Raw genomic sequence first — 16,450 nt, forward strand, 5'->3', positions numbered from 1 at the left:
GTGCTGTGATTTACCAGGGGGGAATGTAGCACCCCGAGGACTCGGCTGCTACAGGGGTATTGCACCTCGAACCAGAGGTGTGATATTCCACTCCCGGGTAAGGATGGAGTGTGGACCGGGGCTCAGTAGGCTGCATGCACCACACACACCCCATTTCCGAGGAACAGACCAACGGTGCTCCCACTAGACAGAGTGCAGGCACGACAGCTTCTGTTCCTGGCTGGAGTGGGGAGGGGGAGGAAAACCCAGTGGTGTAGGAGCAGATAGGGGTGGGTTTCTGGACATAGGTAGGAGCCCATTGGTTGCTAGTCACCTGGGCTCACACACAGAAGGAGGTATAAAAGGTGGGCACCATCTTAGATCAGGGTTCAGTCCGGTTCAGTTCAGAGAGGAGGAGAAGAAGAGAGGAGCTCAGCCAGAGAGGGCTGACAGGGAGCTGTGGCTCAGTCTGGGCCCAGCTCCAGACGCAGGCCTGGAGTGGAGGCCAGAAGCAGCAGAAAGAGAGAGAGGAGAAGGAACAGAAAGGAACTGAAACAGAGGAGAAAGGAGGCAAGGAACACAAAGAAAGGCCCAGAGACACAAAGGCAGAAGGAACCCCATATTCCCAGAGGAGATACTGGGTGAAGGGTTGGCAGAGCAGGGTACCGGAACCCGAATTGGTGGAGGCGACTAATCCTCAGCCAAAACCGGAGGTCGTGACCACATCTTGGTGCGACCCCTCACTACATCCACCAGAAAGGCATACCGCATAGGGTCAGGGAAACCGGAGAGAGGTTTCACCAACAGAAGGCCCGAGGAAGCTGGACAAAGGTGGGTCACTGGTGGGGACGGCCAGTAGAAAGGAAGAGAGGGGAGCTTTCAGCCACACTCTGGACTTGCTTGGGAGTTGACCGAGTCCCTCACCTGGTGGACGCAGCACGGCTCGGGCGGTCACTGCTGGCCGAAGTGACCGGAGCAACAACTGTGAGTAAAGCTTTGGAAACTGCACCACACGTCTCTGTGATTCCTTGCCGCTCCAGCACCACTAGCACTGGGACCCTCACACCATCACTACCACCATCATCCACATTAGCTGCCCTGAGGCAATACTCCTCCCGTGGGGAGTCATCCCATACTCAGCTGCGCAAACAACATCAGCCTCAGCGGTCTGCAGCGCAGCGGCGGTCCCCACTGACCGCAATCCACGGGTGGCGTAGTCGGACACTTATTACCATACAAATAGACTGCCACTGGTTTGACCACCCTGGGCACGGACCGGGTCACCGCCACACGGAGACTACAACCCCCAGCATCTCAGCGATCCGGCTCCGGGTATTCCCCAGCACAGCACAGGCCCAGGGGGCGCGTCACATTGTTGGGAGCATACCCTTGGGACAGGGTTAGAATGGGACTAAAATTCAGCCCTGGCATTAGAATGCACACAGGCCCACTTCTGGTAACTTCTGTAATTCTGCTTTTCTGATAGTGGAACTACAGGGTGTTGCTGCTAACCTGTATAGCAGGCAACTCCTCAATCAAGGTCCATTTAAATGAACTGATTAGAAAATGAACCTTCTTAGGAAAACGCATTCCTGACTATTTCCTTCATAAACGGGCCAGTGATCAAATACAAAGTGCTCGTTCGTCAGGTGAGATGATATTTCGCCAGCTTAAGAAATCATCGTTCTTGGCAGCCCTTTTTCTGCTTAGAAATGGCACTTTGCTGTGCCATTTATAAGCAGAAGAGGGCTGCCAATAACATTCTACGCGCACAGAACTATTGCAATAACATTCGTTCCGTGTGCATAGAAGTGTGGTTGGATTGTGTAAACAGCCCGTAAACTACTCCCCTTTGGCTTGTATATAGCTGATCGTCAGTTAATTTGGCATGTGTATAGGAAGCAGAGGTGTGAGTGCATATAAATTATGCATTGTACAGCAGTGTGTATCATATTGAGATAGTGGAACTGCATATAGAGCTGCAGTGGGGAACGTTTTTGAGGCCAAGGGCCATTTGTATATTTATAACATCATTCACGAGTCATACAAAATCATCACTTTGAAAATTATTCTGCTATATTTGGTCAAACATTTAATTAAAAAAACCCTAATGTGATGGCTTGAGCTGCTTCTCTTTGATGAGGAATATTATGATAAAAGTTTGGACACACCTTCTCATTTAAAGATTTTTCTGTATTTTCTTGACTATGGAAATTGTACATTCACATTGAAGGCATCAAAACTATGAATTAACACATGTGGAATTATATACTTAACAAAAAAGTGTGAAACAACTGAAAATAAGTCTTATATTCTAGGTTGTTCAAAGTAGCCACCTTTTGCTTTGATGACTGCTTTGCACACTCTTGGCATTCTTTTGATGAGCTTCAAGAGGTAGTCACAGGAAATGGTCTTCCAACAATCTTGAAGGAGTTCCCAGAGATGCTTCCCACTTGTTGGCCCTTTTGCCTTCACTCTGCGGTCCAGCTCACCCCAATCCATCTCAATTGGGTTCAGGTCTGGTGACTGTGGAGGCCAGGTCATCTGGCGTAGCACCCCATCACTCTCCATCTTGGTCAAATAGCCCTTACACAGCCTGGAGGTCTGTTTGGGGTCATTGTCCTGTGGAAAAATAAATGATGGTCCAACTAAACGCAAACCGGATGGAATAGCATGCTGCTGCGAGATGCTGTGGTAGCCATGCTGGTTCAGTATGCCTTCAATTTTGAATAAATCCCCAACAGTGTCACCAGCAAAGCACCCCCACACCATCACACCTCCTCCTCTATGCTTCATGGTGGGAACCAGGCATGTAGAGTCCATCCGTTCACCTTTTCTGCGTCACACAAACACACCGTGGTTGGAACCAAAGATCTCAAATTTAGACTCATCAGACCAAAGCACAGATTTCCACTGGTCTAATGTCCATTCCTTGCGTTCTTTAGCCCAAACAAGTGTCTTCTGCTTGTTGCCGGTCCTTAGCAGTGGTTTCCTGGCAGCTATTTTACCATGACGGCCTGCTGCACAAAGTCTTCTCTTAACAGTTGTTGTAGAGATGAGTCTGCTGCTAGAACTCTGTGTGGCATTGACCTGGTCTCTAATCTGAGCTGCTGTTAAACTGCGATTTCTGAGACTGGCGACTCGGATAAACTTATCCTCAGAAGCAGAGGAGACTCTTGGTCTTCCTTTCCTGGGGCGGTCCTCATGTGAGCCAGTTTCTTTGTAGCACTTGATGGTTTTTCCAACTGCACTTGGGGACACTTTCAAAGTTTGCCCAATTTTTCGGACTGAACGACCTTAATTTCTTAAAGTAATGATGGCCACTCGTTTTTCTTTACTTAGCTGCTTTTTTCTTGTCATAATACAAATTCTAACAGTCTATTCAGTAGGACTATCAGCTGTGTATCCACCTGACTTCTGCACAACACAACTGATGGTCCCAACCCCATTTATAAGGCAAGAAATCCCACTTATTAAACCTGACAGGGCACACCTGTGAAGTGAAAACCATTTCCGGTGACTACCTCTTGAAGCTCATCAAGAGAATGCCAAGAGTGTGCAAAGCAGGTATCAAAGCAAAAGGTGGCTACTTTGAAGAACCTAGAAAATAAGACATATTTTCAGTTGTTTCACACTTTTTTGATAAGTATATAATTCCACATGTGTTAATTCATAGTTTTGATGCCTTCAGTGTGAATGTACATTTTTCATAGTCATGAAGATACAGAAAAATCTTTAAATGAGAAGGTGTGTCCAAACATTTGGTCTGTACTGTATATATATATATGCAGTGTAATATACATCTCTGTTCAGAACAACTTACTGCTGTGATCAGTTCATTACAAAATTTATCGCAAATAGTCAACTGCTCTCCAGACCGAAACAAACCTAGAAAAACAGTTGCAAGTAGCAACATCAATCATAATTAATTGTCTGAACAAATATAGCAAGATAATTTTCAAGCTGATCATTTTGTACAGCCCATGAATGGTGTTATGAATATCCAAATGAACATGGCAGAAAAAAAGGTTCCCCACCCTTGCTCAATATGAATCATACATTATTTTATTTTAATGATGTGTAATTATGATCAAGATTAAATATTTAAATATATAGCTCATGCACTTGCTTGAGAAAGCGTCACATTATGAACATGAAAGATTGTCACAATGGACCATTCAAACCTAACTTTTGGTGTGCTGACTCCATTTATTATTTAATTGACTTTTTACTGATATATATATATATATATCAATGTATGTATATACGTATGTGTATATGCTAAGGTTGCCCTTAGCAACCAATCAGATTTCACTTTTCATTCCTCACAGACTCTCTTTGGAAAATAAATGGTGGAATCTGATTGGTTGCTAAGGGCAACTGAGCCAGTTTCACAGATCTAGTTTTCACAGATAGATCTCCCCCAAATCTGTTTTCTTTTCAGATAATTCAGATAACACATAATGGCAAATAATTTAAATACAGATCAAAGAAAATGGATTTTAACAGAGTATTGGAAATCTCAAAATGCTGAAACGTTAGAGCAAATTGGGTTGAAACATTTGGTACTCAAGCCCCAAACAGACAAACCATTTAACGCATTCGTGACAAATTCAATGCCACTGGCTCAATCCATTTCCTAATAAATGGATTGGCCCAAGAGGCCCACATGATTGGCCGGCATGTTCACCAGACTTGACCCCAATGGATTTTTTCTTTTGGGGAGTACTCAAGGACAAAGTTTATAGTCGAAAACCAAAAAGTGTCAGTGATTTGAAAAATTACATAGGAGATGCATTTCAAGAAATTAATACCCAAAGAGACTTGTGCAAAAAAGTTTGTCGAAGCGTAAGAGGCAGACTTCAAAGCTGTGCACATTGTAATGTAAAACAATTTGAGCACCTGTGTTGATACACACCTTCTCATTTAAAGATTTTTCTGTATTTTCATGACTATGAAAATTGTACATTCACACTAAAGGCATCAAAACTATGAATTAACACATGTGGAATTATATACTTAACAAAAAAGTGTGAAACAACTGAAAATATGTCTTATATTCTAGGTTCTTCAAAGTAGCCACCTTTTGCGTTGATGACTGCATTGCACACTCTTGGCATTCTCTTGATGAGCTTCAAGTGGTAGTCACCGGAAATGGTCTTCCAACAATCTTGAAGGAGTTCCCAGAGATGCTTAGCACTTGTTGGCTCTTTTGCCTTCACTCTGCGGTCCAGCTCACCCCAAACCATCTTGATTGGGTTCAGGTCTGGTGACTGTGGAGGCCAAGTCATCTGGCATAGCACCCCATCACTCTCCTTCTTGGTCAAATAGCCCTTACACAGCCTGGAGGTGTGTTTGGGGTCATTTTCCTGTTGAAAAATAAATGATGGTCCAACTAAACGCAAACCGGATGGAATAGCATGCCGCTGCAAGATGCTGTGGTAGCCATGCTGATTCAGTATGCCTTTTGAATAAATGCCCAACATTGTCACCAGCAAAGCACCCATACACCATCACACCTCCTCCTCTATGCTTCACGGTGGGAACCAGGCATGTAGAGTCCATCCGTTCACCTTTTCTGCGTCGCAGAAAGACACGGTGGTTGGAACCATAGTGCCCAAATTTGGACTCATCAGACCAAAGCACAGATTTCCACTGGTCTAATGTCCATTCCTTGTGTTCTTTAGCCCAAACAAGTCTCTTCTGCTTGTTGCCTGTCCTTAGCAGTGGTTTCCTAGCAGCTATTTTACCATGAAGGCCTGCTGCACAAAGTCTCCTCTTAACAGTTGTTGTAGAGATGTGTCTGCTGCTAGAACTCTGTGTGGCATTGACCTGGTCTCTAATCTGAGCTGCTGTTAACCTGCGATTTCTGAGGCTGGTGACTCGGATAAACTTATCCTTAGAAGCAGAGGTGACTCTTGGTCTTCCTTTCCTGGGGCGGTCCTCATGTGAGCCAGTTTCTTTGTAGCACTTGATGGTTTTTGCAACTGCACTTGGGGACACTTTCAAAGTTTGCCCAATTTTTCGCACTGACTGACCTTCATTTCTTAAAGTAATGATGGCCACTAGTTTTTCTTTACTTAGCTGCTTTTTTCTTGCCATAATACAAATAATACAAATTCTAACAGTCTATTCAGTAGGACTATCAGCTGTGTATCCACCAGACTTCTGCACAACACAACTGATGGTCCCAACCCCATTTATAAGGCAAGAAATCCCACTTATTAAACCTGACAGGGCACACCTGTGAAGTGAAAACCATTTCCGGTGACTACCTCTTGAAGCTCATAAAGAGAATGCCAAGAGTGTGCAAAGCAGTCATCAAAGCAAAAGGTGGCTACTTTGAAGAACCTAGAATATAAGACATATTTTCAGTTGTTTCACACTTTTTTGTTAAGTATATAATTCCACATGTGTTAATTCATAGTGTTGATGCCTTCAGTGTGAATGTACAATTTTCATAGTCATGAAAATACAGAAAAATCTTTAAATGAGAAGGTGTGTCCAAACTCACTGTCTGTACTGTGATATACTGTATATATATATATATATATATATATATATATATATATATATATATCTCATGAGCAGCACCAGGAAAATTTTGTGTGCCAATCTTCCCAGGCAAGAAGGCCTTCCAATATAAATAATAAATATAGGCAGCATTTCAAAATTATGAAAAATAGGTTTTAATGGCCGCTTTGTGGCAATATTTCGTTTCAAAGTGTGAACCTTTCTCAAGCAATTGCATGTGCCATATATTTAATCATGATCATGATTAAAATAAAATCATGTATAATTCATATAGAGCAGGGGCGGGGAACCTTTTTTCTGCCAAGGGCCATTTGGTTATTTATAACATTATTAGCAGGTCATATAAAACCATCAACTTGAAAATTATTCTGCTTTATTTAGTCAGTTAATTAACTCACCCCTAATGTGATGGCTGGAGCTGCTTCTTTTTGCGGTGATGATAAGAGGTATACATGATGTTGCTACTCGTAACTGCTTTTCCAAGATGGCATCAGTCTGGAGCGCAGACAACTCTTTGCAATAAGATTTGGAAACAATTGCTCACAGCAGTAAGTTGTTCTGAACACAGCTGTATATTACACTAGATGTCTCCTCACAGTGGAAAATTCATGACTTCTCACATTACATTTATGGAACTCAAGCAGTTGGAGGTCTGCTGTATACATCACATAGGAGACACTGAGGCTGCGGTATACATCATATGGAAAATACTGAGACTGCTGTATACATCACATAGGAGACACTGAGGCCGCATTATATATACAGTGCCTACAAGTAGTATTCAACCCCCTGCAGATTTAGCTGGTTTGATAAGATGCAAATAAGTTAGAGCCTTCAAACTGCAAACGAGAGTAGGTTTTATGAACAGAAGCATAAATCTTACAAACCAAAAAGTTATGTTGCTCAGTTGAATTTTATTAAATTTTAAACATAAAAGTGTGGGTCAATTATTATTCAACCCCTATGTTTAATATTTTGTGGAATAACCCTTGTTTGCAATTACAGCTAATAATCGTCTTTTATAAGACCTGATCAGGCCGGCACAGGTCTGTGGAGTTATCTTGGCCCACTCCTCCATGCAGATTTTCTCCAAGTTATCTAGGTTCTTTGGGTGTCTCATGTGGACTTTATTCTTGAGCTCCTTCCACAAGTTTTCAATTGGGTTAAGGTCAGGAGACTGACTAGGCCACTCCAACACCTTGACTTTTTCCCTCTTGAACCAGGCCTTGGTTTTCTTGGCTGTGTGCTTTGGGTCGTTGTCTTGTTGGAAGATGAAATTATGACCCATCTTAAGATCCTTGATGGAGGAGCGGAGGTTCTTGGCCAAAATCTCCAGGTAGGCCGTGTTATCCATCTTCCCATGGATGCGGACCAGATGGCCAGGCCCCTTGGCTGAGAAACAGCCCCACAGCATGATGCTGCCACCACCATGCTTGACTGTAGGGATGGTATTCTTGGGGTCGTATGCAGTGCCATCCAGTCTCCAAACGTCACGTGTGTGGTTGGCACCAAAGAATTCGATCTTGGTCTCATCAGACCATAGAACCTTGAACCAGTCTGTCTCAGAGTCCTCCAAGTGATCATGAGCAAACTGTAGACGAGCCTTGACATGACGCTTTGAAAGTAAAGGTACCTTACGGGCTCGTCTGGAACGGAGACCATTGCGGTGGAGTACGTTACTTATGGTATTGACTGAAACCAATGTCCCCACTGCCATGAGATCTTCCCGGAGCTCCTTCCTTGTTGTCCTTGGGTTAGCCTTGACTCTTCGGACAAGCCTGGCCTCGGCACGGGAGGACACTTTCAAAGGCTGTCCAGGCCGTGGAAGGCTAACAGTAGTTCCATAAGCCTTCCACTTACGGATGATGCTCCCAACAGTGGAGACAGGTAGGCCCAACTCCTTGGAAAGGGTTTTGTACCCCTTGCCAGCCTTGTGACCCTCCATGATCTTGTCTCTGATGGCCTTGGAATGCTCCTTTGTCTTTCCCATGTTGACCATGTCTGAGTGCTGTTCACAAGTTTGGGGAGGGTCTTAAATAGTCAGAAAAGGCTGGCAAAAGAGATCTTTAAACCACACATGTGAAGCTCATTATTCTTGGTGCCTGAACTACTTCTTAATACTTTAGGGGGACCAAACAGAATTCTTGTGGTTTGAGGGGTTGAATAATAAATGACACTCTGAATTAACTTTTAACGTTTAAAAAAAAAAAAAAAAAAATTTGCTGCAGTGCATTTCCCACTTCCAGGCTGATCTACAGTACAAATGTCACAATGCCAAGTTAATTCCGCATGTGTCAACCAGCTAAATCTGCAGGGGGTTGAATACTACTTGTAGGCACTGTATCACATAGGAGACACTGAGGCTGGTGTATATACATCACATAGGAGACACCAAGACTGGTGTATATATATCATAGGAGACACTGGGGCTGGTGTATATACATCATAGGAGACACTGGGGCTGGTGTATATACATCATACAGAAGACACTGAGACTGGTGCATATATATCACATAGTATACAATGATGTAGGTGCATATACATCACATAGGATACACTGGGACTGGTGTATATATAGCACATGGGATACACTGAGACTGCTGTGTATACATCACATAGGACACACTGGGGCTGGGGCATATATGACGCGCCCCTGGGCCTTCGTCGTGCAGCATCGCACGCACGGGGGAGGGCTTACCCGGAGCCGGATCCGATGGGAGTAGTAGTCTCGTGGCGGTGACCCGGTCCGTGCCCAGGGTGTCAAACTGAGTGGCGGTGTATTAGCAGTAGATGTTAGAAATGTTCGACTATGCCACCCGTTGAATGCGGTCATGAGACCGCCGCTGCAGGGCAGACCGCTGAGGCCGGTGATATGGTTGTGCAGCGTAGATGGTATAACCCCCAACGGGAGGGGTATGGCCCCAGGGCAGCAGATGTGGATGATAGTGGTAGTGATGGTGCAGCAAGGAAGCTCAGAGACGTGTGGTGCAGTTTCAAGGCTTTTACTCACAGGTGTTGCTCCGGTCACTTCGGCCAAGAGTGACCACCCGAGCCGTGCTGCGTCCACCAGGTGCGGGACTCGGCCAACTCCCAGGCAGTTCCAGAGCGTGGTCCTGAGCTCCCCTCTCTTCCTTCCTACTGGCCGTCCTCACCAGGGACCCACCTATGTCCGGCTCCCTCGGGCCTTTTGGTGGCGAAACCTTTCCCGGCTTCCCTGACCCTATTCGTGGTCTGCCTTCCTGGTGGATATGGTGAGGGTCGTGCCCAAAGCTTGACCACGACTTCCGGTTCCTGGCTGAGGATCATTAGCCTCCACCAGTTTGGGTTCCGGTACCCGTTTCCGCCAACCCTTCACCCTTTTCGTTCTCCTGTGGGATCTCAGGGTTCCCTCTCTCCTTGTGTCTCTGGGCCTCTCTTCTTCCTTCTCTCTGCTTCAGGCCTGGCCCTGGAGCTGGGCCCAGCCGGAGCCACAGCTCCCTGTCAGCCCTCTCTGGCTGAACTCTCTCTCAGCTTCTCCTCTGACTCAACTCCCTAATCCAAGATGGTGCCCACCTCTTATACTCCCTCTATGTGTGAGCCCAGGTGACTAGCACCCAATGGGCTCCTACCTCTATGCCCAGAGTCCCTCCCCTATCTGCCCCTACACTACTGGGATGTTCCTCCCCCCCTCCCACTCCAGCCAGGGACAGACGCTGTCGTACCTGCACATCTAACTGGTGGGAGTACCGTAGTTCTGTCCCCTGGAAATGGGATGAGTGTAGTGCATGCAGCAATCTGAGCTCAGTCCCACACTCCATCCTTACCCGGGAGTGGAATACCACACCTCTGGTTCGAGGTGCAATACCCCTGTAGCAGCCGAGTCCTCGGGGTGCTACATTCCCCCCTGGTAAACCACAGCACGTCCTCGGGCTGGAAAAGAGTAAAACATACCAAAACATACAAACTTTTTTTAAAACATACACTAACAGGTAAAACATAATAAATATTATCAGCAAATATAACATGACAGGTAACTTCTTATATATTATTCTAGCAGTATAAACTTTTGATATAAAACTTTTTCATATATAATGTTCTTGATCTTCTGGCCACGGTGCAACTTGTGACCAGGTAAAGTGCCACAGTCACTGGAAGAAAAACAGCAGTTCTCCTATAAAACCGGTAGGGGGCGCCTTAGGAAGCGCAACTATTTACAGGGTATGGCCGCTCTCAGTCCTCGGCCAGTGGGGATAAGGGATGGCTGCTCACAGTCCTCAGCCTGATTAGGGATAGGGACACACAGATAAACAGTTCACACTAGTCCCAATGGGGACCACACTTAAATTGGCAGCATGACAAGTACCCTTACGGGTAACTATTTACAGTACTTTATTTGGGCTACTTCCCTTCAGTAGCGGTGTCTTCTCCTTGTCTCCTCCTGAGGGTAATCTTCAGACCCGTCCGGGTCCTCTTGATCTTCCTCCCACTGTAACTCCTCCTCAGTCAGCCGGTGCACGTGAAGGGCGTACGGTCCCTTGGCACACTGATGCCGGGTGAAGGTGACCTCGTCACCCGGGTAGAGGTCACGTCCACGGTGTCCCTCTGGCAGATGGGACTCGACATCCCTGCGGGTAACAAAGACGTCGCCGGGGGTTCTGTGATCCCTGATAAAGCCCCAACCGTGCTCCAGTTGGAACTTGATTACAGTCCCGGTGGCGCGGGGACCGTGGGCTGCACGGGGGTTTCGCCGGGTCCGGCTTTTCTGCTCCGCACTTTGGACCTGCAGCCGCTCCTCGCGGACCCGCCTCTCTCGCCGTTCTTTGTTAAAGACCTCTAGTTGTTGTCGGCAGCACTCCGCACGCTGGGCTGCGGCCGCCCGGGTCTCTTGGGTGAACCCCATGAGGTTTTCACCGGTGGGGTCCCATGCGAACTGCGCCTCCTCCAACGGGAGTGGGGTGATCTTGGCGGGCGCCGGAGCCGGGATCAGGGGCTCACACAGGGGCCTTTCCTTCCGGAGTCGGGGACTGAGGTACTCCGGTGGCCATTCAAAGGGCTGCCCATCCGGGCAAGTATGCTGTGCGAACAGGTCTTCACCTAAGGGCAGCACTGTGGAGGTCGAGGGTGCGGTGGTGGTAGCGGCGCCCGGATTCACCAGGCCTTGCGACCAGGCCGGTGGCACTCTGAAGGTGAAGGGCACTGTGGATACGGCGGCGCCCGGGGGTACTCGGCCTTGCGACCAGGCCGGTGGCGTTTCCTGCTTGGCCGCGCTCTGGATTAAGGCGCGTGACGTCACAAGGGGCGTGGCCGCGGCTCCTGCCGCTTGAGGCCTAGTTTGGAGCGGTGGCGGTGCAGCAACGGGCACGGTAAGGGGGATTTTGGGCTCTGCAACGGGGAGCTGGGGCAGGCTCACGGCTACTAGGCCTGGGGTGGTGACGTCCCCTTTACCTGCTTCCATCTCTTCAGCTCCTTCCACGGCGTCGTCTCCGGCCTTCGTCCCTCCTGCACCATCCTCAGAGGCAGACAGACTCCTCGTCCCGGGTGGCGTCCTTTGCTGGCGGGTTCCAGCCTGCAGGGCCATTTCTCTGCTCCACTCGGCCAGCACTTCTTGCTGCACTCAGGCCATCTTCCGAGCCAAGCCCTCCAGCGCGGTCTGTGCATGCTCCCGATCTTTGGGGAGCTGTGCCAGGATCTCCACCAGGCCTTCTGGGGTGGTGGCCTGCAACAGGCTCCTGACCAGAGGGTCGGTGCTGCCTGACTCTCTCTCCATATCCGGGTGCGATCTTTCCAGACTCCTCTAGGCCGCACCCATCTTCTCTGTTTTGTTCTGTATCCGCCCCCATTGAGGGTGGTCCCGGGGCAACTTGGTAATCGTCAGTTCCAGGGGCAGCCCCCTCACGCTGATGGACATTTCTACCATTGCAGTCTCTGCCGGTGGAGGCGGTTTCCGCTTTTGGCGCCATTCTTGGACCTGGCCCACGATGGGAGGTGGCCTCTTGCCACCCTCTGGCACGCCCACAATGGCATCCGCCCTGCCAGGGCGGGAAATCGTCTCAGATGGCGGGAATTGTCTCTTTATGGCGGGAAACTCCGTGGATGGCGGGCAAAGGCTGCAAATGGCGGGCAAACGGCGGGAAACGACTCCGGACGACGTCCGATGGCGGGAACCCTCTGGAATTGGCGGGAGACTCCTTTTTACGGTAAATATGAACTTTTCTTCAGGCACACAGTACCCGGTGGTTGCGGGCACGTAATCCTGCCGACTACGCCAAAGTTGACGCGCCCCTGGGCCTTCGTCGTGCAGCATCGCACGCACAGGGGAGGGCTTACCCGGAGCCGGATCCGATGGGAGTAGTAGTCTCGTGGCGGTGACCCGGTCCGTGCCCAGGGTGTCAAACTGAGTGGCGGTGTATTAGCAGTAGATGTTAGAAATGTTCGACTACGCCACCCGTTGAATGCGGTCATGAGACCGCCGCTGCAGGGCAGACCGCTGAGGCCGGTGATATGGTTGTGCAGCGTAGATGGTATAACCCCCAACGGGAGGGGTATGGCCCCAGGGCAGCAGATGTGGATGATAGTGGTAGTGATGGTGCAGCAAGGAAGCTCAGAGACGTGTGGTGCAGTTTCAAGGCTTTTACTCACAGGTGTTGCTCCGGTCACTTCGGCCAAGAGTGACCACCCGAGCCGTGCTGCGTCCACCAGTTGCGGGACTCGGCCAACTCCCGGGCAGTTCCAGAGCGTGGTCCTGAGCTCCCCTCTCTTCCTTCCTACTGGCCGTCCTCACCAGGGACCCACCTATGTCCGGCTCCCTCGGGCCTTTTGGTGGCGAAACCTTTCCCGGCTTCCCTGACCCTATTCGTGTTCTGCCTTCCTGGTGGATATGGTGAGGGTCGTGCCCAAAGCTTGACCACGACCTCCGGTTCCTGGCTGAGGATCATTAGCCTCCACCAGTTTGGGTTCCGGTACCCGTTTCCGCCAACCCTTCACCCTTTTCGTTCTCCTGTGGGATCTCAGGGTTCCCTCTCTCCTTGTGTCTCTGGGCCTCTCTTCTTCCTTCTCTCTGCTTCAGGCCTGGCCCTGGAGCTGGGCCTAGCCGGAGCCACAGCTCCCTGTCAGCCCTCTCTGGCTGAACTCTCTCTCAGCTTCTCCTCTGACTCAACTCCCTAATCCAAGATGGTGCCCACCTCTTATACTCCCTCTATGTGTGAGCCCAGGTGACTAGCACCCAATGGGCTCCTACCTCTATGCCCAGAGTCCCTCCCCTATCTGCCCCTACACTACTGGGATGTTCCTCCCCCCCTCCCACTTCAGCCAGGGACAGACGCTGTCGTACCTGCACATCTAACTGGTGGGAGTACCGTAGTTCTGTCCCCCGGAAATGGGATGAGTGTAGTGCATGCAGCAATCTGAGCTCAGTCCCACACTCCATCCTTACCCGGGAGTGGAATACCACACCTCTGGTTCGAGGTGCAATACCCCTGTAGCAGCCGAGTCCTCGGGGTGCTACATATACATCACATAGTAGACATTGAAGAAGGTGTATATATATCACATAGGAGCCACAGAGACTGAAGCATAAAAATCACACAGGAGATGCTGAGGAAGGTATATTTACCTCACAGGTGACAGTGGGGGTGCTGTGTACACATGACATATGATACACTGGTGATGGTACATAAACATCACATAGGAGACACTGAAGCTGGAGCATATACATCACATAGTATACACTGGGACTAGTGTATATACATCACATAGGAGACATTAGGGTTGGAGCATATACATTACAAAGGAGACACTGCAACTGTTGCCTTCTTAATAGGAACGGGAGTGGAGAGTGAGCTAACTTCACATGAAAAGTACATCAGGACATAATCCTTCACTCCATGGACCGCAACGTTAAGCAGTGAACTCTGAGAGCGCATGCTCACAGTGCAAGGAGGAATTAAAGGGCCAGTGGCAAGCAAGATGGGGTCGCACTGTGGTCCCTGGAAGTCTGCCAGGGGGGCGGAAAAATTGACACCACCCCTGGTATAGAGGCAGCCGAGCAATATGTGTGTATTGAGTAAGCAACATATGTAATAAACACAATGCTCAGCTGCCTTTATACGCAGTTCCACTGGTTGTATGCTCTACACACTGCTCTGCCCAAATTACATGTACTTACACCTCTGCTTCCTATACATACTCAGTTTGATTATCTGCACATTGAAAACACAACTATGCTGTGAGTACATTACTATACAAGCATTCCCATTTTCCACTTTTTTAGCCAACAGAGGTTTGAATGAATGTAATGTTAGCATAGCAGAGCTCACATTGCATAACTTTATAAGGTCAGACCTCGAAGGGGGTCAAGTAGGCATAACTTGACCACCTACCTTTCCTCGTAATAACAATCCAACATGGCTCCTCAGTTGACAAGGTTACTGGTAACAGCTTTATTGAGAAATACAATCAAGCTGTAAATATAAGTACATTAAGTACCTTCAATTTATAAGTATATTCTATATAGCAGTAATCCAGTCCAAATTTCGTCTGTCTTATGTTTGCATATATCTTAACCCTTATAGAGTGCTGTTGTATTGTTATGTTTGCATATAATGCAGTCATAGCAGTTTCCAACTGTTCACACTGTGAAAGAAATAGTTACATTTCTTCAAGGAGTGCAGTGCAAAAAAATAAAAACAACCAGAAATACAAAATGGTTATCATCTGTCCACATGATATTTTTGTTTCGAAATACTGACATCAGGGAAGTAAAATTTTTGTTGGAACAATGGAGTAAAATGTCCAAACTTCTATTTCTGCCAAGTAAAAATGGTTTAAATTAGCATCTAGTGCGAGTGGAGGTGCTGGTCAGTTTTTTGTAGTATACTATTGGATGTGGTGCCTGCCTCCATATTTGACTGATCACTCTTCCTCCCATCAGCCTAAGCAAGCAGTCAGATGGCCATATAAATTGGACCGAGATTGGAACACAGTGCACTGACTGCCCGGCAGCTGCATAGAAATACCATGAAAATATCACGCTCACGTCGTTAAGGGTCGCCAGCCAGTCCGTGCACTGCATTTCAATCTCTGTCAGATTTATATGGTTGTCTCACTGCATCCTAAGGCTGTTTTTAATTAATGCTGGATCCTGCCGGCCCTTTAAATTTGCAGGCTTTTAGCCCGGGACAGGTGTGTTTGATAAATATTAGGTTAGGGTCCCATCAAAGAAATGTAAGGCTATGTGCCCACGATGCAGAAATGAAGCAGAAAATTTCTGCAGCATTTCTGCATCTCCCTGGCAGAAAAAAACGCATGCAGATTGTGCATGCGTTTTTCCTGCAGAATACATGCGGATCCACATGCGGGTTCACATGCGTTTCCGCATGCAGATTGACAAGCGCTTTCCAGGCGATTAGCATCACTTGGAAAGTGCTTGACAACTAGGTCACACTATATAAATCCATGCAAATAGCATGGATTTATATAGTGTGACCGTAAAACAATGCTTAAAATAAAGCTATACTCACCCCCGATGCCCCGGCGTGGCTGCAGCGCTCGTTCCTGTCTGGTTCCCGGCTGCCGGCATATAGCGAGACACAGCGGTGAAGGGCCTGCGGTCACATGACTGTGACGTCACCGAAGGTCCTTCAGCACTGCCGGCATGCCGAGAGAAGCCGTTGGACAGGTGAATATAAACTTTATTTTTTATTTTATTCTTTTTTTTACAGGTACAATGGTACCCAGGTCTGGATGAGAGTCTTCTCTCCTCCAGAACTGGGTACCATCCGCACATAGAGACGCATAGAAGCCGCTTGTAAAAATGTAGAGACGCGCATTCTATGCGTCTCAATGCAAGTCAATGGCGGCGCTTCCGCTGAGCTTCCGTAAAATTAATGAACATGCGACGGATTTATGAGCGCTGCAGAAACGCTGCGGAAAAATCCGCGGCATGTGCATTGACATTGCG

This window comes from Phyllobates terribilis, unplaced genomic scaffold, assembly GCF_046119375.1.
Source record: "Phyllobates terribilis strain yellow unplaced genomic scaffold, ASM4611937v1 Scaffold_1__5_contigs__length_1240528914, whole genome shotgun sequence".
NCBI lineage: Eukaryota > Metazoa > Chordata > Amphibia > Anura > Dendrobatidae > Phyllobates > Phyllobates terribilis.